The following is a 23150-nucleotide window of genomic DNA, read 5'->3' on the forward strand; positions in this document are numbered from 1 at the left end:
AAAACCTGAGCCTCTATACCTCCCTCTGCAACTGGATCCTTGACTTCCTCATCAAGAGACCACAGTCTGTGCGGATTGGGAATAACTTTTCCTTCTCACTAACAACCAACACTGGTGCACCTCAAGGATGTATGATTAGCCCACAGCTCTATTCTCTTTACACCCACGATTGTGCGGCTAGTCTCCACTCAAGCTCTATTGTGCAACACAACTATTGTGGCAGAATTTCATATGCTGACAAGGAGGCATACAGTAGAAAGACAGACCAGCCGGTTGAAAGGAGTTGCTGCGCAAACCTTGTACTCAACGTCAGTAAGACCAAGGAACTGATTGTGGACTTCAGGAAGGGATGTCATGGGAACACACACCACTATTCATCAGGGGATCAGAAATGGAAAGGATGAGCAGTTTCAAATTCTTGGGTGTCAACGTCTCTGAGGATCTATCCTGGGCCCAACATATTGATGCAATTCCAAATAAGGCACGACAGCAGCTATGTTTCATTAGGAGTTTGAGGAGAGTTGGTATGTCACCAAAGACTCTCCCAAATCTCTACAGATGTACTGTGGAGAGCATTCTGACTGGTTGCATCACCATATGGTATGGAGGGGCCACTGCACAGGATTGGAAAAAGCTGCAGAAAGTTGTAAACTCTGCAGGCTGCATCATAGCCAATAGCCTCCCCAGCATCGAAGACACCTCAAAAAAGCAGCATCTATCATTAAGGACACCTGTCCTCTTCTCATTATTACCATCAAGGATGAGACACAGGAGCCTGAAGACACTCCCTCAATATTTCACGAACTTCTTCCTCTCCGCCATCATATTTCTGAATGGACAATCAAACCATGAGCACTACCGCAATAGGTTTTTCCTCTCTTTTGTGCTACTTACGTAATTTAATTTTCTTTTTATACTGCATATACAGTACTTTTTGTAATTTATAATTTTTACTAATGAATTGCAATATACTGCTAATGCAAAACAAAATATTTTACGACACATGCCGGTTATATTAAGCCTGGTTCTGATTCTGATTCCTTATTATTTGCTGATTCAGAATGCCTTAATATTGTGACTTAGTTGCAACTTAGTTCTTTTCCAACCTGCAGAATAGCCATATTCCTATTGCTATGTTCCTGCCTAACCTGCCCAATGTAAGTACAGGAGGAAGCAATTCATCAGATCACATCTGTGATATTTCAAAGCTAGTTGACCACAACAAAGTTCTCATTAATTAATTTGCTGCATGGAACAGATACTGATGGATCTCAGAAAAAAATCCCAGATGTTTATGAAGTCATCCAGTTTCTGATCATCTGGACTTAATTAGATCAATGTACCATCAACAGAGCTATTTATAGATCTACCGACATACAACTTCATTTGATTGAAGGCAGAATGCCTGAAGAACTTAGGGAGCCAAGCAAAATTTGTGGAGCCTAAAAGTATAAATTGAGATTTAGAGTCAAGAGGAAAGATTACCAACATTCAACAGTACAAAGTGGATGGAGGGTGGTATAGAGCTTTGTAGATGATAGGTAGAGGCATACAGGAAGGGGATGATGAGCTGATGGAACCAAGTGGAGAGGGGATAGAGAAGATAAATATATGGAGAAGAAACTAGGTGGACAGGTGATGGTGTGTGGGAGGAGGACAATAAGATGCGTACATGAGGAAATCTGCAGATGCTGGAAATTCAAGCAACACACATCAAAGTTGCTGGTTAGCGCAGCAGGCCAGGCAGCATCTCTAGGAAGAGGTACAGTCGACATTTCGGGCCGAGACCCTTCGTCAGGTCTAACTGAAAGAAGAGGTAGTAAGAGATTTGAAAGTGGGAGGGGGAGGGGGAGATCCGAAATGATAGAAGAAGACAGGAGGCGGGGGGGGGGGAGGGATGGAGCTAAGAGCTGGACAGTTGATTGGCAAAAGGGATATGAGATGCGTGTTTTGTTTTACATCTCTACCCCCACTTGGTTCCATCTGCCCATTATCAAAACTCTATCTTGCTCTACCTATCACATACCAGCCTCTATCCCATCTCATCATCCCTGTTTTCCCTGTATGTCCGGCAATTGCTCCTCTTGCCTTCTAGTCCTGATGCACTGTGTGGAATCCAAGTGTCAATTAACACCTTTTTCTGCTTCATGCACCAAGTTTTTCCATCATTCTGCTTTTCAACATAGATCCCATCATCTGAAGACTCTTTTGCCTTCAGAATTAGATTTAATGTCACCAATATATGTTGTGAAAATTGTTGTTTTGTGGCAGCAGTACTTTGCAATACAAAGTAATAAAAACTATAAATTACAATAAGTATATATAAAAATAAATTTAATAAGTAGTGCAAATAGCACTGAGGAACTGTTTGTAGGTTCGTTGTCCATTCAGAAATCTGATGCCACAGGGGAAGAAGCCGTTCCTGAAACATTGAGTATGTATCTTCAGGCTCCTGTATCCCCTCCTTGATGGTAGAAATGACAAGAGATCATGTGTGGGTGATACAGGTCCTTAATGCTGGATGCATGGAATGGGCTGCCGGCAACGGTGGTGGAGGCGGATACGACAGGGTCTTTTAAGAGACTTTTAGATAGGTACATGGAGATTAGAAAAATAGAGGGCTATAGGTAAGCCTAGTAATTTCTATGGTAGGGACATGTTCGGCACAACTTTTTGGGCTGAAGGGCCTGTATTGTGCTGTAGGTTTTCTAAATTTCTGTTTTCTGAGCCTTGCTGTCTGTTGACAATATGCTTTTTTGGGGGCATTGATATCCATCCTTTAAAAGTAAGGACTTGGGTACTGTGGCTTGGCTCAATATTTGGAAGCAAACTTTATACTCCAGAACCACTTGAGAATTTCTCTCTCACACTCATACAGTTAATAGAAGAATTTAGATAGTATTGTGTCTGTGCAACTACATCTCAATTAAATAAAAGCACACATGCGGGAGATGGCTTTAACTGGTGTATTCACATTGGAGGGAGAGAGAGAGACAGAGACAGAGAGAAAACAATGCGTACGCGTAGACAACAGGAGGAGGAGGAGATGGCGGTGTGACGCAGTTTGCGCAGCCACTCAGGTGAATGATATCTGTAATCTGTCAAGTAGGGTGCCGTGCACAATTCTGATTTGATGGAGACAGATGTGAGAGAATGGAGGAACATCTGGAGAAACTTCTGAGATGCCCTTTCCACTGCCACTGTTAATGTGTGATCCAGAATCTCCGGAGGGGAAGGCCCCGACTCTTTGGCTTTGCTCGTTGCTCGGCGGCCAGGATGGGGTCGAGGCACTCGGCAGAGATGGTGCTGGTTGTGTCAAAGGGCTGATTGGAGGCTCGAAGTTTTCAGACGTACTCAGAGTCGGCAGGGGTCAGGTGCTTGGAGGTTTATGGCAGAGAGAGTTTCTCCCTTCTGCCGCCTGCTGTCGGGGACTATCGGGATTCGATTGGAACTTTGAGACTTTTTTTTACCGTTCCCATGGTCTGTTCTTTATCAAATTATGGTATTGCTTTGCACTGCTGTAACTATATGTTATAATTATGTGGTCTTGTCAATGTTAGTCTTTGGTTTGTCCTTTTTTTGTGATATCACTCTGCAGGAACATTGTATCATTTCTTAATGCATGCATGCATTTCTAAATGACAATAAACGAGGACTGAGTGTCCTCGTAATCTAATCTAATCTATACATTGTTCTAAGGGGGAATAATTGGTCTAAAAGAAATAGATCCATACATTACACTTCCTCTCCCTTTAGATTAATGCAACATAAAACTGTATATATTCAAAACATTCAATTTCCCTTTCATAAACCATATTCCAAGTAGATATGCTTTCACAATAACAGTCGACAACTAACTTCACTATACTAAAGATTCAATCTTTTGAGTGGCACTGTGCTTCTTTCAAGATAGCGCCTCTGGACCTGAGCAGTGGCATCAGGTTTGGTAGGTGCCTTATCTAAGACAATGTTCTCAGTTGCCGGTGTCACGTTGCTGTTAGTGACATGATCACCACTGAGAGGTAAGTCTGGTGACTGTAATGTGTCCATCTTATTGGATGCAATTGACTCAGGTGTGTTCTTTGGTTGAGCATCCAGTATCTGGTCCACATAACATTTCCATGTCTGATCTCCAACGTCCACTGTGTTCATCAGTGATCCTGTTCTTGTAGCTATCCTACCAGGTGTCCACTTGTCTTCTCAGTAATCACGTGCTTGGGCTTCCTGTCCTACTTCGGAGCTCCTTGCAAATGTTTATTCTGCACGTTCCTCCAGAAGTCTAGTTTCAGGAGGTCTATGTGAGATCTCAGATTCTTGCTCATGAACAGCAATGAACAGCATTGCAGTGGCAGGGAAGAGAAGTGTGCGCAGTCACAATTACGACAGAGAAAGTACTCAGGAAGCTGAATAGGCTAAAGGTCGATAAATCTCCTGGAGCAGATGGAATGCACCCTCGTGTTCTGAAGGAAGCAGCTGTGGAGATTGCGGAGGCATTAGCGATGATCTTTCAAAAGTCGATAGATTCTGGCATGGTTCCAGAGGACTGGAAGATTGCAAATGTCACTCCGCTATTTAAGAAGGGGGCAAGGAAGCAAAAAGGAAATTATAGACCTGTTAGCTTGACGTCGGTGGTTGGGAAGTTGTTGGAGTCGATTGTCAAGGATGAGGTTACAGATACCTGGAGGCATATGACAAGATAGGCAGAACTCAGCATGGATTCCTTAAAGGAAAATCCTGCCTGACAAACCTATTACAATTTTTTGAGGAAATTACAAGTAGGCTAGACAAGGGAGATGCAGTTGATGTTGTATATTTGGATTTTCAGAAGGCCTTTGACAAGGTGTCACACATGAGGCTACTTAACAAGATAAGAGCCCATGGTATTACGGGAAAGTTACATACGTGGATAGAGCATTGGCTGATTGGCAGGAAACAGAGAGTGGGAATAAAAGGATCCTATTCTGGTTGGCTGCCGGTTACCAGTGGTGTTCCACAGGGATCAGTGTTGGGGCTGCTTCTTTTTACATTGTACATCAACGATTTGGATTATGGAATAGATGGCTTTGTGGCTAAGTTTGCTGACGATACGAAGATAGGTGGAGGGGCCGGTAGTGCTGAGGAAACGGAGAGTCTGCAGAGAGACTTGGATAGATTGGAAGAATGGGCAGACAAGTGGCAAATGAAGTATAATGTTGGAAAGTGTATAGTTATGCACTTTGGCAGAAAAAAATAAACGGGCAGACTATTATTTAAATAGGGAAAGAATTCAAAGTTCTGAGATGCAACGGGACTTGGGAGTCCTTGTACAGGATTCCCTTAAAGTTAACCTCCAGGTTGAGTCAGTAGTGAAGAAGGCGAATGCAATGTTGGCATTCATTTCTAGAGGAATAGAGTATAGGAGCAGGGATGTGATGTTGAGGCTCTATAAGGCACTGGTGAGACCTCACTTGGAGTACTGTGGGCAGTTTTGGTCTCCTTATTTAAGAAAGGATGTGCTGACGTTGGAGAGGGTACAGAGAAGATTCACTAGAATGATTCCGGGAATGAGAGGTTTAACATATGAGGAACGTTTGTCCGCTCTTGGACTGTATTCCTTGGAGTTTAGAAGAATGAGGGGAGACCTCATAGAAGCATTTCGAATGTTGAAAGGCACGGACAGAGTGGATGTGGCAAAGTTGTTTCCCATGATGGGGGAGTTCTGTACGAGAGGGCATGACTTCAGGATTGAAGGGCACCCTTTCAGAACAGAAATGCGAAGAAATTTTTTTAGTCAGAGGGTGGTGAATCTATGGAATTTGTTGCCACGGGCAGCAGTGGAGGCCAAGTCATTGGGTGTACTTAAGGCAGAGATTGATAGGTATCTGAGTAGCCAGGGCATCAAAGGTTGTGGTGAGAAGGCGGGGCAGTGGGACTAAATAGGATAAAATGGATCAGCTCATGATAAAATGGCGGAGCAGACTCAATGGGCCGAATGGCCTACTTCTGCTCCTTTGTCTTATGGTCTTATGGTGTTTGATTTGTCATTGCATGAACAGAGTTCTGATTCACAAAAAGGAAGTTGTCCACCTTGCGTTGTAGAGGAATGTCCTCCTTGTCCATAGCTTTAATGGATTTCTTGAATGTTTGGATAAGCATTTCATCTAATGCATTCATTGCTGGGTGGGGAGGAGCTGACTTGAAATGTCTGATGCCATTTTTCTACATGAATAGTCAGAATTCTTCTGACATGTATTGCGGTTGGTTTTCACTCACAGTTTGTTCTGGTAAGCTATTTCTGGCAAAGATAGTCCTCAGAGTGGAGACAGTCTTTGCTGAGGTGGTTGACTTCATTGATATAACCTCCAGCCACTTCAAATGAGTATCCACAGCAATCAGAAACATGGAGTCCATGTATGACCCAGCAAAGACAATATGTACCCTTTGCTATGGTGACAACAGCCACTCCCATGGGTATAAGGGTGCCTGTGGTGGTGCATTTTGCTGGGTCATAGTATGAAGACTTTTTTCTTCAGTTGGCAACAGTGGAAGACGTGACAAGCCATCAGTATTGCTGTGTTGTTTGGTACTCTTGAACTTTATGTCATAACACTGGGCTCTTACGAACAGTGCCCAATGCTGTCACTGGATAGCAGACATCACTGGGATTCCCTTCTTGGGATTGAAAATGGACACAGGTGGTCTGTCACTAGTGTAAACTTTCGTCCATAGAGGTAGTGGTGGAACTTCTATTCCCCACACTAGACTAAGGGCCTCTCAGTCAATCTCTGCATAGTTCTGTTTTGCGCTCGTCAGTGATCTTGAAGCAAACACAATCGGACATTTAGATCCAGCTTTCATAATGTGTGACAAATGGCACTGATGCCATAAATGGATGCATCGCATGCCATTCTGATGGGCAGGGATGGGTCATAATGGGTGAGCAGTTCATCAGATGTTATTAGTCCCTTTGATTCTTTGAATGCTCTTTCACATCTTTCTGACCATTCTCACCTTGTCCCTGTCTGCAATAGTGAGTTCAATGGTTGTAGTATTTAGCAATGTTTGGGAGAAACCAGTGGTAGTAGTTTGCAAGGCCCAGCTATGACCTGAGTTGTGACACATTTTCCAGTTTGGGTACCTGTAGCAATGCTTCAATCTTCTCTTTTGACGTATGTAAACCATGCTTGTCAATGACATATCTATAATATGAGATTTTATTCTTGAAAAACTCACATTCCTCTCTCTATGTGCACATGTGCATTGTTTCCCCCCTCTCTCTCTCTCTCTCTCTCTCTCACTGCAACCGGAATATACCAGTTAAAGCCATCTCCTTCATGTGTGCTTTTATTTAATTGATATGTAGTTGCACAGACACAAGAAATTGGCAACGAATGTGAACCTGAATGTCAGAGAATATCACCAACTACACCAAGAGTTATGGGACGACTACAGGATAAGACAGTGAGAGGGAAGAGTTAAACAGTATAGAGTAGGTCGTCACTGATACTAACAAAAGGAAGTGTGAGTAACTGCATAATACCCAGTGAAAAATGCACAACTAACAAAGTTAAAGTGAAGATATCATGCTGATGGCTTTAGTCAGGAAAGTTGATAAATTTGATAGTGCTAATGAAGGCTGGGAGTCGTATATCAAGAGGGTTGAACTGTATTGTAATGCAAAGGACATAGATGAGCAAAAGAAAGCCCCCACACTTCTAAGCTTAATGGGTGCTAGAACATACAGACTCTTACACAACTTAGTAACCCCTGAAAAGCCAGCAAGTTTCGACAAAACTGTTGCAATTTTACAAAATCACTTGAAACCCAAACAGCTGGTAATATCTGAGATGTTTCGATTTTACAAAAGGAATCAGTCAAAGGATGAAAGCATTTCTGAATACATTGCAGAACTGCATACTTTCCCAGTACTGTGACTTTAGAGATGGACTTTTTGATGCATTAAGGGATAGGCTTATCTGTGGCATGTATAGTCAAAGCACTCAGAAGAGGCTACTGTCGGAAAGAGACCTAACCTTAGAACGGGCATTGACCATTGAAATGTTATTAGAGACTGCAGCAAAGGATGCAGCAGAACTACAGAAAAATAGGTTAGAAGGTGAAACATATAAAATGTCCCTGAATAGTGCAAGAAGCCAAAAAAAAATTATCAATGTTGCAAATCCTCCCATGATGCAAGTTCAAAAAAAAAGTTTGCAGGAAGAGTCACAGACAAGGAGACAAGGTCACATAGAGAGAATGCGCAAGGCAGACAAAAACACAGCTGAGTGAAAGTTTCAAACACAAAACTAAGGAAAGGCATAAGGTGACCAAATGTGAAACAGAATCAGACAAAGGTGAGCTGTCATGGCTAGAACTGCATAGTATTACTGAAGCAAATCACAAAATCATATGGATCACAATAGATGTGTCTGGTGTAAAACTGAAAATGGAGCTGGATACAGGGTACGCTTTGTCTATAATTCCAGAGGCTGACTACAACAGACTGTTTTCTAAGATATCATTAGAGAAGACCTCAGTGATGCAGAAAACCCACACAGGTGAAAAAGTGTCTCCCAAAGGCAAACTGAAAGTGAATGTGACATATGGAGGCCAAACACAGTAGTTAGAGCTTTTATGTTTTGGGAAGTGCAGGGCCAGCACTTTTACAACATGAATGGTGAGAAAAATCCAACTAGACTGGCACACAATCAAAGCTGTCAATGTGTCATCAACAGGCAACTGCAGCCCAAATGGTAACACTGACCAGAGACTGTCACAGCTGCTTAATGCTAATGAGAAGGTGTTTGCGAAGGGTACTTGTAAACTCAAAGGCGTGAAGCCCAAAATTGAACTGAATGAAGCAGCAACACCAAGATTCTATATAAAGCATACAGTGCCCTACACTCTACATCCTAAAGAGGATCCTGAACTTCAGAGCTTGGAGGCATCTGGAATTCTCTCCAAGGTTGAGTAGAGCAATTGGGCCATGCCCATTGTCCCAGTGATCAAGAAAGAGAAGGCCGGAACTGTTTGCATATGTGGGGATCTCAAAGTGAACATCAACCCAGTGCTGTGTTCTGTGCAGAATTCCCTGCCACAAGTAGAAGACATTTTTGCATCTTTGGCAGGCAGGGAGATGTTTTCAAAGATTGGCTTGTCACAAGCCTATCTGTAAATGGAGATTGAGGAGTCAAGCAAGAAGTTCCTTACAATCAACACTCACAAGGAACTGTTTTGGCAAAGAACAATGGACCAAGTGCTCCAAGATATCCCAGGAACACAATGTTACCTTGATGACATCATCGTGACTGGCAAGAATGAAGAAAAGCACCTCCAGAACCTTGGTAAAGTGCTTACCAGGCTGAGTGAGTATGGCCTGCACACAAAGAGAGAGTGGGAACAATGTGCACGTGTAGACAACCGTCCATACATAATACTAAGGGGAGGCATTGCCCTAAAAGAAATAGATCCATACATTACAGAGAGATTTGTAAAACTCATATTGGAAATGGCCATTGATGCACACAAATAGTCATTTATTAATGTTACAGAGCAACAATGACATTTTCTTCAGTTTTTTAGGAGGGAATGTGAATTCATTGCAAGCCTCAGTAACTATCTTGTTCAGAACTGTCCCTTGAAAATGCATCACTGGAGGAGGAGCTAGTGCAGTGTCTGCAGTTGGTTTGAGGTGCTGGCTGTATGTAAATGCAATTAGACAGACGTAGAGCTGCAAAAAGGATATTACAACCGGTACCATGTATCAAGATCATAGTACACAGTACATACAGTTCTTAAAGTTATCCTTATCCACACTCCATGTTGTTTCCCCATTAAAAAGAAACAAATCCATATAAGCCATCCTATAAAGTTATAAAGTAGGATAATAGCTATATATAAAAATACACAGTTATAAATTCAACCATTTATAAATGCAGTCAATATACTGGTCTTCTTATCCTCTGTAATCTCCTCAACTGCAAAAGAGCATGCATCAATCCTGAAAAGAATCTTTCAGGTATCCTTAGCTCTAGTAGTTCACATCTTCTTGTGGACTTGAGAGATCATGAGCCTCCTGTCCAACAATGGCTGCAGTTTAAAACCAGTCCTGTAACTTGTATCAATGCTTATCCTGTACCACTTGTTCATAACTACCATCGTTGGTTTTCAGTGCTAGTATTAATTGATCTTAATTAACCTTACAATTACAGTTCACCTTCTTCAATATGTCATTCCTGATTCTTGGAATTTCCATGATCTCTCCACAGCTCTACCCTGACAATTCTCTCTGACATGGTAGGCAGAGTGCTATGTCTACTCTGGAGACTGAAAGACAAGTCCACACTATGCACCCCCCTTGAGATCTCCTTGAAACTTTTTGATTCTTTCCCTTCTCCTGTACACTTGCAAGTTCAGGTATACCCAATGGCACTATCACTAAAAATCTTTACCATCCCCACTCCCACCCCAACCCAGCGTCTCCCTCAGGGAATACACTGAGGTGGAATAAGGGGTTTTGTACATAATGACACCTCATGAACCACTTCTCCAATAACTTCTGCTTTGTGAACGAAACAATGATACAAAAGTTATTCATTGCTATCTTTGTGAAAAGATCATTCTATCTCTGCAGTAGAGATGAGCGTGGAGCAAAAAACAAAGTGCTGGAAGAATTTATTGGCTCAGGCAGCATCTTTAGAAGGAAATGTTCAGTCCACATTTCAGGTTGCAGTCCATCATCTGGACTGAAAGAGCACAGAGGGGATAGCCAGTATAAAGGGGTGAGGGGAAGGAGTGGAACAAGAGCTGGCAAGCAATGGGTGGATCTAGCTGTGGAGGGGTGATACACAGATGGAACAGTGAAGAGTGGAAATAGCGCCAGTCTTGGAAGTGACATGTGGAGGCAACAAAGACCTATAGATCAGTGGTTCTCAACCTTTTTCTCCTCATAGCCAACTTGTGACTTTCATTTACCTCCGTGGCCCCCAACCTCCATAGTCACCATTAGCATTAGGGTTAGGTCAACCATACTAATTATTCTAATATACAGTCAATGTTATGTTTTAACAGATTATAGGTATCAATATAATGTTACAGGTGTATATGTACAGGTGTGGGCTTGCGGCCAAGTGGTTAAGGCATTGGACTAGCGACCTGAAGGTTGTGAGTTCGATCCCCAGCTGAGGCAGCGTGTTGTGTCCTTAACCACACATTGCTCTGCGATGACACTGGTGCCAAGCTGTATCGGCCCTTGCCCTTCCCTTGGACAACATTGGTGTCATGGAGAGGGGAGACTCGCAACACGGGCAACTGCTGGTCTTCCATACAAACTTGCCCAGGCCTGCACCCTGCAGAGTGAAGACTTTCCAGATGCAGATCCATGGTCTCGCAAGACTAACAGATGTCTTTAATATGAAAAATAAAACTATTTTAAGCTCTAAATAGGATACTTTATTTATAATACATAAAATATCCTTCCAACCAGCAACAAAATGCACTTAATATTTAATGATGTGGAGAGGGGCTCAGCAGGCCACCCTACAGGGTGTGAATGATGATTTGTGTGTGATGAAGCAGAAGCCGAGATAATGACTGACGCTTCCCCACCGCACCACCCCCACACACACACAGACACACACACAGACACACACACACACACACACACACACACACACACAGGCTGTTATTTTGCTGCCTCATTTGCATCATCTAGTCTATTATCCCATTTACGTCATTCAGGGTTCCAGTTAAATTACATATATTTATTTCTTTTTAATTGATATATTTTCATAATATCTCATTAAAACAGTAAACATACTTAATTATGGCCTCTACAGAAACCAGCATGGCCCCCTGGAGGGCCACGTGGCCCACACTGAGAACCACTGCTGATGATGGAATGTGATAGGAAAGCAAACTGGATCATGGATCCAAATAAGGGAGGTTGAAAGGTTCACTTTATTGTCAAAGTATGCGTGAACATTGCGACTCATCTTGCATCGTATATGCATACTTTGGCACCAAAATGAACCTTAGAACCTCCCTTATTTGGGTCTGTGCTCCATTTTGGATGGGTGAGCGGCTGGGAAAAGTGTGGGTAGGGGACTCGATGGTGAGAAAGTGCGTGTTGTAGAGATGGAGGCAGTAGAGAAGGGACGAGAAACACAGTAATCAGGGGCTTGGCAGCAGGAAGGAGTTGTTATGGATGTGTGCAGAAGACCTGGGTAAATAGGGATGAGAAAGAAATGGGGCAGGGATGAGTAGGTTCCCTAGCGCGCATGCTAAAGATACTTTTTTGAATCACAATTCTGTGACTCAATTTCTGGCACCTTTCATTCACAACAGCCTGTGCCATTTCCTTTAGAAGGGTCTGATTTCAGATTCACACAAAGTATGTTCTTACACCTACCTCGATTACGAACAGCTCTTGCAACTTCTTCAGTTGTCACCAGGAAGTGATCATCACCGAGCTATAATTGGAAGATATTGCTCTGTTCCGGGTGAAGCATGTCATCCTCACATGACAGACATGACCGTGCATTTGCTGCTGTCTTCTGCTTCAATGGGCCTTACTCAGTGATATAATCCTGGAGTGACAAAATGAAAGCCCATTATTGCAGTCAGGCAGCCACCATTACAGGAAAGGTAGAATTTAGTCCAAACTCTTAATAATTTATGGTCCACAACCACAATAAAACATCAGACAACCAATTATCCTTCTCTTCAGAGGCAAGTGTGTGGAAAGCAATTGCAATTCTACTCTGACTTACATAGTTATTCCTCCATCTGCAACTGAAAGGCAGCAGGAATGAGACTTAATAAGAATGTAGGCTTGGTTCCGATATAACTGAAAATATGAGACTTGTACTTAATGCAGTCACAGTAAGAGTCAGTGAAGAAATGCTTGAATTACACTAAAACTTCTGGTGGTCCTCCAGTGCCACACCACCACTATGGTTTAAGCTACCTTTATTTCTCAGAGCCCGTTTGTTTTCTTCCATCACCCCAGGCTGTGGAGCTCTGGTCTGTTGTCACTAACCACCAATGTAGCACCAGCCTTTCATGACTTTGCAAGCTATGGATTTTCCCTAAAGTTAAATTTCTACAATCAAAGGACTTTATACCAGCAATGAAATTGACCATGCAAATTCTGCAAGCGCTGGATGCCCAAGAGCCTCTTCCAATCATCGGTGTGTTGGCTGATCAAGTTCAAGTTCAATTTCAACTTTAATTGTGACTCAACCGTACACATGTATACAACTAAGTGAAACAGCATTCATCCAGGTCTAAGTTGCAAATCACAGTGCACACAGTCACACACACCACACAGCACATGTAGTTATGATAGCACATACAGTCACAGAATGATATTAGGACAAGTCCCTGGGTGGCATGGCCCAAAGATTGATGGTGCATAGGATGTTGTCCTGGAACCACGTTTCTTCAGGAACTAGCACGCAGCAGCTTCTCATTTCGCCCTGGTTCAGCCACAGACGAAGGTAATCCAGCTTGTCTTCCAGGGAGCAAACACTAGAGAGCAGTAAGAATGGGAGAGCCATCCTGCAAGGACCAGCCCCCAACCCAGCAAGCCCACCACGCCTCTGTTTCTCCCACACCAACTCTGGTGCCTCCCTCCCTGGGTGACTGTAGCAGGTGATGCCATCGCAGGAGGACATGATCTGCACAACAACCAAGGCTATTTAGCACCCCTACCGTCAGTCTTAGCAATCAACCAATGAACAGCATTTGCCATATTTTGTATTATCATTGCCAAGCAGGGTTCTGCAATCACAAGACAAATATTTACACCATTATTTCGACCTGGAGAGGCTGCTCCAACTAAACATGCCACCATCTTATCGGAAGCCCTGATCAACCGTAGAAGCAAAAGCTGTAAAAGCTTGCATTAAATTTTGAACAATCAAGTTGGATGATGAAAGCCTAATTTATGTAATGACGTTCCTCCATGACTGCTGCTCTTCACAATGTGTGGCAATTGTTGTGAAGGTGCTTAGAAAATTTATAGCAACAGGAAATGTTAGGACACCATTACAAAGAAACTTTACACCTGTTCTGATTTGAAAGTTTGAAAAGAGCTACAAATGAAAATATTATTTTTCCGTCAGAACTCCCAAATATCACCCTTGGTGAATCCTGCTAATGAAAGTGATACATGAGAATATTGTACTTAAAGAATTGGCGCAGTGGTATGAATGTCCCATCAACCACACAGAGACTAAGAATATTTGTACACATTTCATCAACTCCATGATGAAACAAGATGAATATTTTCTTTTGGCTTCTTAACTAGTTTTATCATAGGGAACTTGATGGGGAAAATATGGAAAGAAAAGGAAGCTGCTATTTGATTTAAGAACACCCTTCATTTCCATCATTTCATTTCTCCATTTAACAGATTGTACCAAGCAGTAAGTTACCTTTCTCGAGAAGGCATATCAGCTATAAAACCAAGCTGTTATTTAAGCCCCTCCTGAGGCTTGTTGAATAGTAATAATACCAAAATATATTATCTGTCATATTGGTAAAATAAAGCAAATCTGAAATATTTTCTTCAACTGCAAAGTGAAACTTAAGTTTTTGTTCTAAGTCTTTTAATTAGAAATTTCGGATTTAAATGGTAAAAGCACAATGATAGCTGAAACACCAACAGAATCCAAATGTTTCTCGTTTACCAAAACAGAACCTGTTTTATAAATTGCAATGTAGAAAGTCAACATATTTCTGCCCTTGAGTCAATCTATCATTTAAAATGCAAGGAAAAACCTTGGCACCCATTCTAGAACTAATATGCAGCAGTAGGTGTCTGTTTGCGAAAGTGTCATGGTATCAATTCAAGTAGCAAAGGGGGAAAAGTTTTTGCTGACAACAAATTAAGGAATGCTTCAACAATTGCAGCCAAACATGCAATTACAGTATACCCAGTAATGTAAGCAGCTTCCTTTTAGTGGCATTGCTGCATGTACTAAAGAGGCAGGTGGAAGGATTCTGTGCCAGCAATCCAGTCTCATTTATTATCAGAAACCTCCTTACAACTTCCAATACACTTCGCCCCTCACATGAGAACAAGACTGGCCAGAAATGGTACAGGCCTGGGATGGAGGTAAAGCTGGGGGTTGAGCTGGTATTGGGATGATAGCATAAAGAGAGAGGAAAGGTGTAGGAATTTGAAATGGCTTTTAGCTTTAATGGGAAATGGAAAGAATGCCATTTTATGTGCCTTTAGTCTGCAAGTATGGTTCCCCACTGCTGTGTCTAAGAAGATTGATCACAAAGTGCTGTACTGAGTCACAATCCAAATTTGGCAAAGTAGCTTTGAAAAACAGTTGGGTACCTGAATTTGCATATGTCATGAGCCAAAAACCAGTTTCAGATGCTTTGAATAACTGCAGAGCACTCAAAACAATATGGTATGAGGTGTTCTTCTGGCAGGGACTAAACAGGCATACACCATATTGGACCCTTTGGCACAATCAAATTTGTAGACTGTATGAAAAATGGACTTCATTTTATGACAGTACTGCAACTTGTATGTGTTGTGCAGGGGACCATTCAGATGTAAATAATCTCTTCAAAGAATCTCTGAACACCTGGTGAAATCACATCTCTTGCTTAGCACTGTCAGTGAATGTTGATGTTGTGGACATACAAGTTCTATCCAGAGAACAATTGTGATGGAGCCAGTAATTTTATAACTACACTCCTGATTTTCTGTAGCTTTGAGGTAGATCTTGGGATTTTTAGAATAAACTATTGAAAATGTTACTCTGCCACTCTGATTGAAATATAAAGAATGGCCTCCAGAACAATGTGACATATCTCTGCAGACTTGGTGTGCTTCCTACCAAGACTGCATGTCATGAATCTGCAGAAAACTACAAGATCTGCTATTTCTAACGCACCACCCTGCTCTCTACCTGTCCTATTTGTGTTGATTTCTGGAGGAGGATTCAGGGATGCTGATACCTCAGAAAATGATCATTCCTCGTGTGTGAAACATAGCCTTGTAGATGTTCTATGTACTATAACAGTTACAGGACTCAATAGCTTTGAACATGTGAATTATTCTAACTCTTAACGACCAGGAATTCACTACGTATGGTACTTAATGAATACTTTGCCCTCTAATCACAAGACTTATACTTTGTGATCTCTGCCGCCCTCCAGCTCTTCGACCATGTGCTCACCCAGACCCGCTACCACAGCCAGCTGGTGATTCTTCCCCACCTCCCCCCACCTTTTTTATTCTGTCATCTTCCCCCTTCCTTTCCAGTCCTGATGAAGTGTCTCAGCCCAAAAAATCAACTGTTTATTCATTCCATAGATGCTGCCTGACCTGCTGAGTTCCTCCGGCATTTTGTGTGCTTTGCCATGGATCTCCGGCATCTGCAGATTTTCTCATGTTTGTGATTCCAGTACTGCACTACACAGTTTCTTCGAGGGATGCCTACTCTGAAGAAGTTTAAATCTCTGATGGGAGTTCAGAGACACCCTCTCTCACAGCTCCTGCTCTGTGATCTCTGCTGCCCTTCTGACTCTTTGACCATGTGCTCACCCAGACCTGCTACCACAGCCAGCCCGTGCTTCTTTCTCCCCTCCTCCCACCTTCTTGCTGTGACGCCTCATCTTTTTTACCAGTCCTGATGAAGGGTCTCAGCCCAAAGTGTTGACTGTTTATTCATTTCCATAGATGCGGCCTGACCTGCTGAATTCCTCCAGTATCTTCAGTGTTTTGTCATGGATGTCCAGCAGCTGCTGATTTTCCTGTGTTTGTGATACGAGTTCACCACATTGCTTTCCTCACAGTGCTTTCCCTCACTGACGAAAGCATTTTCACAGTCACTACAGATTCAGTCAAAGGCTGAATTGTGTTTTTATGTCCAAACTCTATCTATTTAGAAGATAGAACATAGAAAGCCTACAGTACAATACAGGCCCTTCAGCCCACAAAGCTGTGCTGAACATCTCCTTACCTGAGAAATTACATAGGGTTACTCATAGCCCTCTATTTTTCTTGAAATATGGAAGTGCAACCCTGTGTCTTGTTGCTCCTTTGAGACTCCTGAAAAAGAGTTAACTCTGTATCAATACTAGGGGTATTTATTGTTATACATCATGTCAGATCTGCTGTTTGTCTTTTGTGATCATTTGATCTAAATAGACATTCTGTCATGATTATTCATATGAACAACATGCCTTTTTGGATTGTAGATTCAGACTACTTCACCATCATTATAAACTTTCGTAATCATATCCTTGCCTGATAACTCTACGTTTTACTACGTCCACACTAGACTGGATAAATCTGTAACCGAAGCTTTTTCTCTTCGTTTTGACCCTCTGTCCACACTGAAAAGACGTTTTACACCACTGAAAATGGAGTTTTTCTAAAATGCTCTCCAGAGTGTTTAAATCTGAAAACACCAGTTGGGTGTTGTAGTGTGTATGGGGTAACCGAAGGTTTTAAAAAAACCTGTTGTCCTTTTCATCGGTGAAGAGACTATGGCTGTAGGAAATGTTTCCAGGGTGACCCCTCTGTGGGAGTGGGGCCACCCGGGGGTCTGTGTGTCCATATGTGTAGCTATTGTAGTGGCTGTGAGGCTAGTATTGTGGCGGTGAAAAGTACTTGGGGGGGAGCCATCATATTCCTCATCATTGCAAATCCCTCTGCAACAGAGTTAGTCAGTTTTTCAATGTTCGTAGTCAGCTGGGTCATACTGTCCGTGAGCTCCCTGTCGATTGCCTCCATACTCTCCAGTATTTGTTTATTCAGTTTTAAGTCCTCCTGTGCAAGAGCCAACAGCTGTCCATTGTTTGGCAATTTCCTTTTACGTTTTTCTAGTCTGTAACTGGACAAACGCGCATCAAGTATATCGTTTCCTCTTCAACACTCACAACACGCTGGAGGAACTCAGCAGATCGGGCGGCATCCGTGGAAAAGATTGGTCAATGTTTCAGGCCGGAACCCTTTGTCAGGACGTTTTCTGTAAATGTGTCCTGCACGTGCCCAGTAGGAGGAGATTCGCCCAATTACCCATTTAATGTGGATGGAAGTATTTTCAAAAACGCCTGGTGTGGACGCCTATCGTTTTTACCCAAAACCGGCGTTTTCAAAATTATCCGGTCTAGTGTGGACTTAGCCTCAGTTGAAATTCCATTTCCTCTTCCATATCTTTCACTCAGTATTGTCTTCTGCATCAATTGTTGCTTCTCTCCCTCTAGCACAGGCTTTATGCAAAGATAATTATCCATTAGCAGCTCTGCCTCATAATCAATTAGTAGAGTTATGCTGTATTTAAACAATAAATTAACCAATTGACAATTCATTATGAAACTGGATCATCCGAGATAGTATTGAGTGTTTTAACAGGCTCAAGAGACCAAGTGCTTAACACTTCTTCTGATTTGCTGTAACCTTGCTTCTTCGCAACCTTTTCATTAAACACACAAGATGATAGGAAGAATCAGTAGATGTTTGATGCTCTTACATTGCTTAAAACTCTCAAAGATGTAAAGTGAACTGTGGCCAACTGTTGACAACTAATTGTGCGGCTGCCCGTCATCCTGCTGTTAAGCTATATCTGCAAGGCTTGATTTTGACTACGTGTCAGTGAGAACAAGAAAATGATTGTTTTCCTTTCAGCAAAGGTTATCATCGACTCAATGGAAAGGTGAAGTTGACTAATTCCATTATCAAAATGGGATTATTTTTTGATGGCAAACTTCACATTGATGATCTTAGTGAGTTTAGAATGCAACTCATCATCGTTGCTTTTCCTGAGAATTTTTGGAATAAGTATTCAGTAGACCAGTTTAAACATCCTAGGACAGTTGATAATTTGTACCTATGATTAAACAATGACTGTAAACCTTCACTGTACACTTATCCAGGATGGTGCATCCATCCGAAGTGCTTTTGTAGACCTGTTTTAATGTTATATTTTGCTAAATCACTTAAGCAATATCAGTGGCTGTTATCAGGATGCACTCATCTGCAAATTGCTTTGTGAATATCAACTTTTACCCCAATATCAAAAGATTTATATGTAATCTGGAGAGAGCATCATCTTGAGCAGTAAGAACCTAATCTGTCCCTTTCTGGTCTTGCTGACCATGTATTGACTATTATCACTAATAGTCCACTGCAGTTACAGGAAATTCAGGAAACTGACCACAGGAACAAGTCATGCCCTGCATCCAATTCAAAACTTTCCAAAGTTGTTTTGAATAAATATTGAGCCTTACCTTGTCCTTTACTAAACTTCTTTTGCTAAAAAGGGAGTTTAAAAGGGGAGGTTTTGCTAAGCTGTGTCCTTGCTCTTCATAAAACAGTGTATTGCCATGTCAATCTGCTCCTCTGTTGGCATCCTCTCAGTCAGGACAAACTCCTGCTGTCTCATCCTGCTGCTAAAAGTAGTCGATGATATATAACACAAGCTCTTCACCAACTGTGTTAGTTACAGCTTATGTAATAAATTTGCACTCAAAACCACACTCTTATTTGTTTCCATTCACAAACCGTTGCCACATGCCCTTTGATTGGTCATGCTAACACCTAGACTTAAAAAAAATTGCAAATGACTGTTGGTACTGAGAGAGTTCTGCGTGGTCCTGACCACAATTTACATACAGCCAGAATCCGGTGTTAAGCAGGCACTCAAGGTACTGAGTGTTGCCATTAGCAAACAAAAAACAGCCCAATACCTTTCAAATCATAGCTGGGGAGTTCAATTTGGCTTGTTTAAAGAAACTTCTGCCTGGATATAACTAACGTATCACATGGAGCACCAGGGGTCCCAAGACACTCAACCACTGATATATCTAACTTTCCACGCCAAGGCCACATTTTGGGAAGTCTGTACACTTGACTGTCCTTGTCCTGTCTGCATACAGGTAGAGGCTAAAGATCAAGGCTCCAGAGAAAAGGACAACAAAGAAGTGGTCAAGGGAAGCAGAGGAGTGGCTACCAGATTGCCTTTATGTTGGTGGACTGGGCCATGTTCAAGGATTTATCGGAGGATCTGAACGAATTCACCACAGTTGTTATTATGGACTTTATAAAAGCAGTCTTAAGTGAGTGTGTTGCCACAAAATCATCCAGAGTCTTTGCCAACCAAAAGCCCCGGATGCACCATGAGATCCACATTGTTCTGAGGGCCAGATCAGCAGCACTCAGGTCTGATGACCAAATAAAATACGAGAGGTCCAGGTACCATCTCTGGAAAGTCATCTCATGTGTGAGGTGGCAATTCTAGACCAAATATGAATCACTGAAGGGATCTCAACAGCTGTGGCAGGGCTTAAATCTATCATCTCCTACAAAGTGAGATCAAGTGAGCTTGGTGACAACAAGGCTTCTCTCCCAGATGAGCTCAATGCCTTTTATGCTCCTTTTGACCATCAAAACATGGAGCAACCATCACGCACTCCCACAGCCCCGGATGACTCTGAGGCTGACTGTGAGCAGACTTCATGGGGGTGAACCCATGGAAAGACTCTGGCCCAGACAGAATCCCTGGCCGAGTAGCTAAAGACTTGCGCTGATTAACTGGCTGGACTGTTCCCCAATATTTTTAATCCCTTGCTTTGACAGTCTAAGATGCTCATCTGCTTCAGGCAGGCTTTAATTACACTGGCTCCTAAGAAGAATGTGATAACCTGCCTCAGTGACTATCATCCAGTATCATTTGCATCCACTGTGATGGAGAGCTTTGAGAGGCTGGTGATGAAACATATCAACTTCTGCCTGAGAAGTGACTTGGATCCACTTTAATTTGCCTACCATTCCAGCGAGTCACCAGTTGATGCCATTTCATTAGCTCTTCACTCAACCCTGGAACATTTGGACAGCACTGTGCATATGTACATCAGAATGCTCTTACAGCTCGCCATTCAATACTATTATCCTCTCGAAGCTAACCAATAAGCTTTGAGATGGGGTGTGAGCGGACGTTCAACATCATTTCACTGTTTAAAGCATCTAGTAATTGCAAATTGAAGCATCGAGAAAGACTGAGACGTCGAGGCGAATGCAGAAGGCAAGGGAGAGTTTCATTGCTGACTGCCTATCTTTTGATCGCTGCCGGAGAAGGAGTCTGTGGGTGGATTACCGCTGTGTGGCTCACTGTGGTAGGAGGGTGGGCCTCCCTGCTTCGTGTGGTGTTCCTCCCTTTCGATGAATGTCTGTGATATCGTAGGATAGTATTGTGGTTCTGTGTTTATAGATTGGACTATTGTATTTATGGACTGTGGACTTTTTCAGACTTATGGTTTTTATATTCTGTGCTTTTTATCGCTCGTTCCTTTTCTGTTTGGTTGTGCGAGGGTGGGAAGATTATTTGGGGGTTGCCATTCTGTAAGTGTTCTGTTAGCTTTTTGTGCGGGGTAAGGGTTGCTTGGGCGTCGATGTTCCAATTCGGGTTTGTGCGGGGCAAGCGGGGTGGGTTATGATCTTTTTTGTACAGGGGTGTGGGGTGAATTTGATGTTTCTCTCAGAATGACTTTCATGTTTTTACTTTATTTCATGACTATCTGGACAAATGCAAATTTCTGAGTTGCTTACAGTACATGCTTTGATTATAAATGAACCTTTGAACCTTTGAATAAGCTTCAAGACCTCGGCCTCAATACCTCCTTGTGCAGCTGGATCCTCGATTTCCTAACTTGCAGACCCCAGTCATTTTGAATTGGCAATAACATCTCCTCCACAATCTCCATCAGCACAGGTGCACCACAAAACTGTGTGCTTAGCCCCTTGCTCTACCTGCAGTATACTTATGACTGTGAGGATAAGCACAGCTCCAATACCGTATTTAAGTTTGCTGATGACACCACTATCATTGACCAAATCAAAGGTGGTGGCAAATCAGCATATGGGAGGGAGATTGAAAATTAGCTGAATGGTACCACAACAGCAACCTCCCACTCAATGTCAGTAAAACCAAGAAACTGATTATTGATTTCAGGAGGAACAAATCAGAGGTCCATGAGCCAGTCCTCATTGGGGGATCAGAGATGGAGAGGGTTAGCAACTTTAAATTCCTCAGTGTTATCATGTCAGAGGATCAGTCCTAGGTCCAGTTAGTAAGTGCCGTTACAAAGAAAGCACGGCAGCACCTACACCTTCTTAGAAGTTTGCAAAGATTTAATATGTCATCTAAAATTTTGATGAACTTCGATAGATGTTTGGTTAAGTCTTTATCAACTGGTTGCTTTGTGGCCTGGTTTGAAAACACCAATACTTTTGAACAGAAGAAACCTACAAAAAGTAGTGGATACGGCCAAGTCCATCACAGGTAAAGCCCTTCCCACCATTGAACACATCTACACAGAGCATGACACAGGAAAGCAGCATCGATCATCAAGGACCCTAACCATCCAGGAAATGCTCTTTTCTTGCAGCTGCCATCAGGAAGAAGGTTTAGGAGCTTCTGGATCTACATCACCAGGTTCAGGAACAATTATTACCCCTCAGCCATCAGGCTCTTGAACCAAAGGAGATAACTCCTCTCAATTTCACTTGCCCATTACCACACTGTTCCCACAGTCAACAGACTCACTATCAAGGACTCTTCATCTCACGTTCTTAATATTTATTGCTTATTTGTTTTTTTAATTATTTCTTATTCTTGACATTTTGCATTTGCTCAGTTTGGTGTCTTTTGCATACTAGTTGCTGTCCATCCTGTTGGGTACAGTCTTTCATTGATTCTAATGTGCTTCCTGTATTTACCATGAGTGCCTGAAAGACTGGTGACATATATACGTACTTTGGTAATAAATTTACTCTGAACTAGTATAACAGTGATTTCCGTATCTTTATTTGTGGATAAAGTTTTGGAAATAGCCCTGTGACTATAGGCTGCATTGCATATTGAAATGGCACAGGATAGAATTTTCCTGGCTTTCTTGACCATGAAGTCAGAATCCTATTTGCCAAATCACATAAGATCATGTTATGCATGAGTTTTAAACAGATTCTTAGTCCATGTGTTTGTGAGTGCTCAACCGTAACTACTTAACTACAGCTTGAAGATGGCTGTACAAACATCTGCTGGTGAAATGTCTGCAGAGCCTGCAGTCTTACTGAATTAGCAAATGTGCCTGATGTTGCAGCTGACTTTTGTTGGTAACGTAGTGTCACAGCAGCTACT

The 23150-nt window shown here is 42.3% G+C and overlaps 1 protein-coding gene across 1 annotated transcript in view; it reads left to right on the forward strand.

The window, feature by feature from the left end:
- Nucleotides 1-23150, forward strand: part of frmpd3 (FERM and PDZ domain containing 3) — a 474907-nt gene that overhangs the window by 159953 nt on the left and 291804 nt on the right. The gene's annotated exons all lie outside the window — the stretch shown is intronic.

This window comes from Mobula hypostoma, chromosome 10 (assembly GCF_963921235.1).
Source record: "Mobula hypostoma chromosome 10, sMobHyp1.1, whole genome shotgun sequence".
NCBI lineage: Eukaryota > Metazoa > Chordata > Chondrichthyes > Myliobatiformes > Myliobatidae > Mobula > Mobula hypostoma.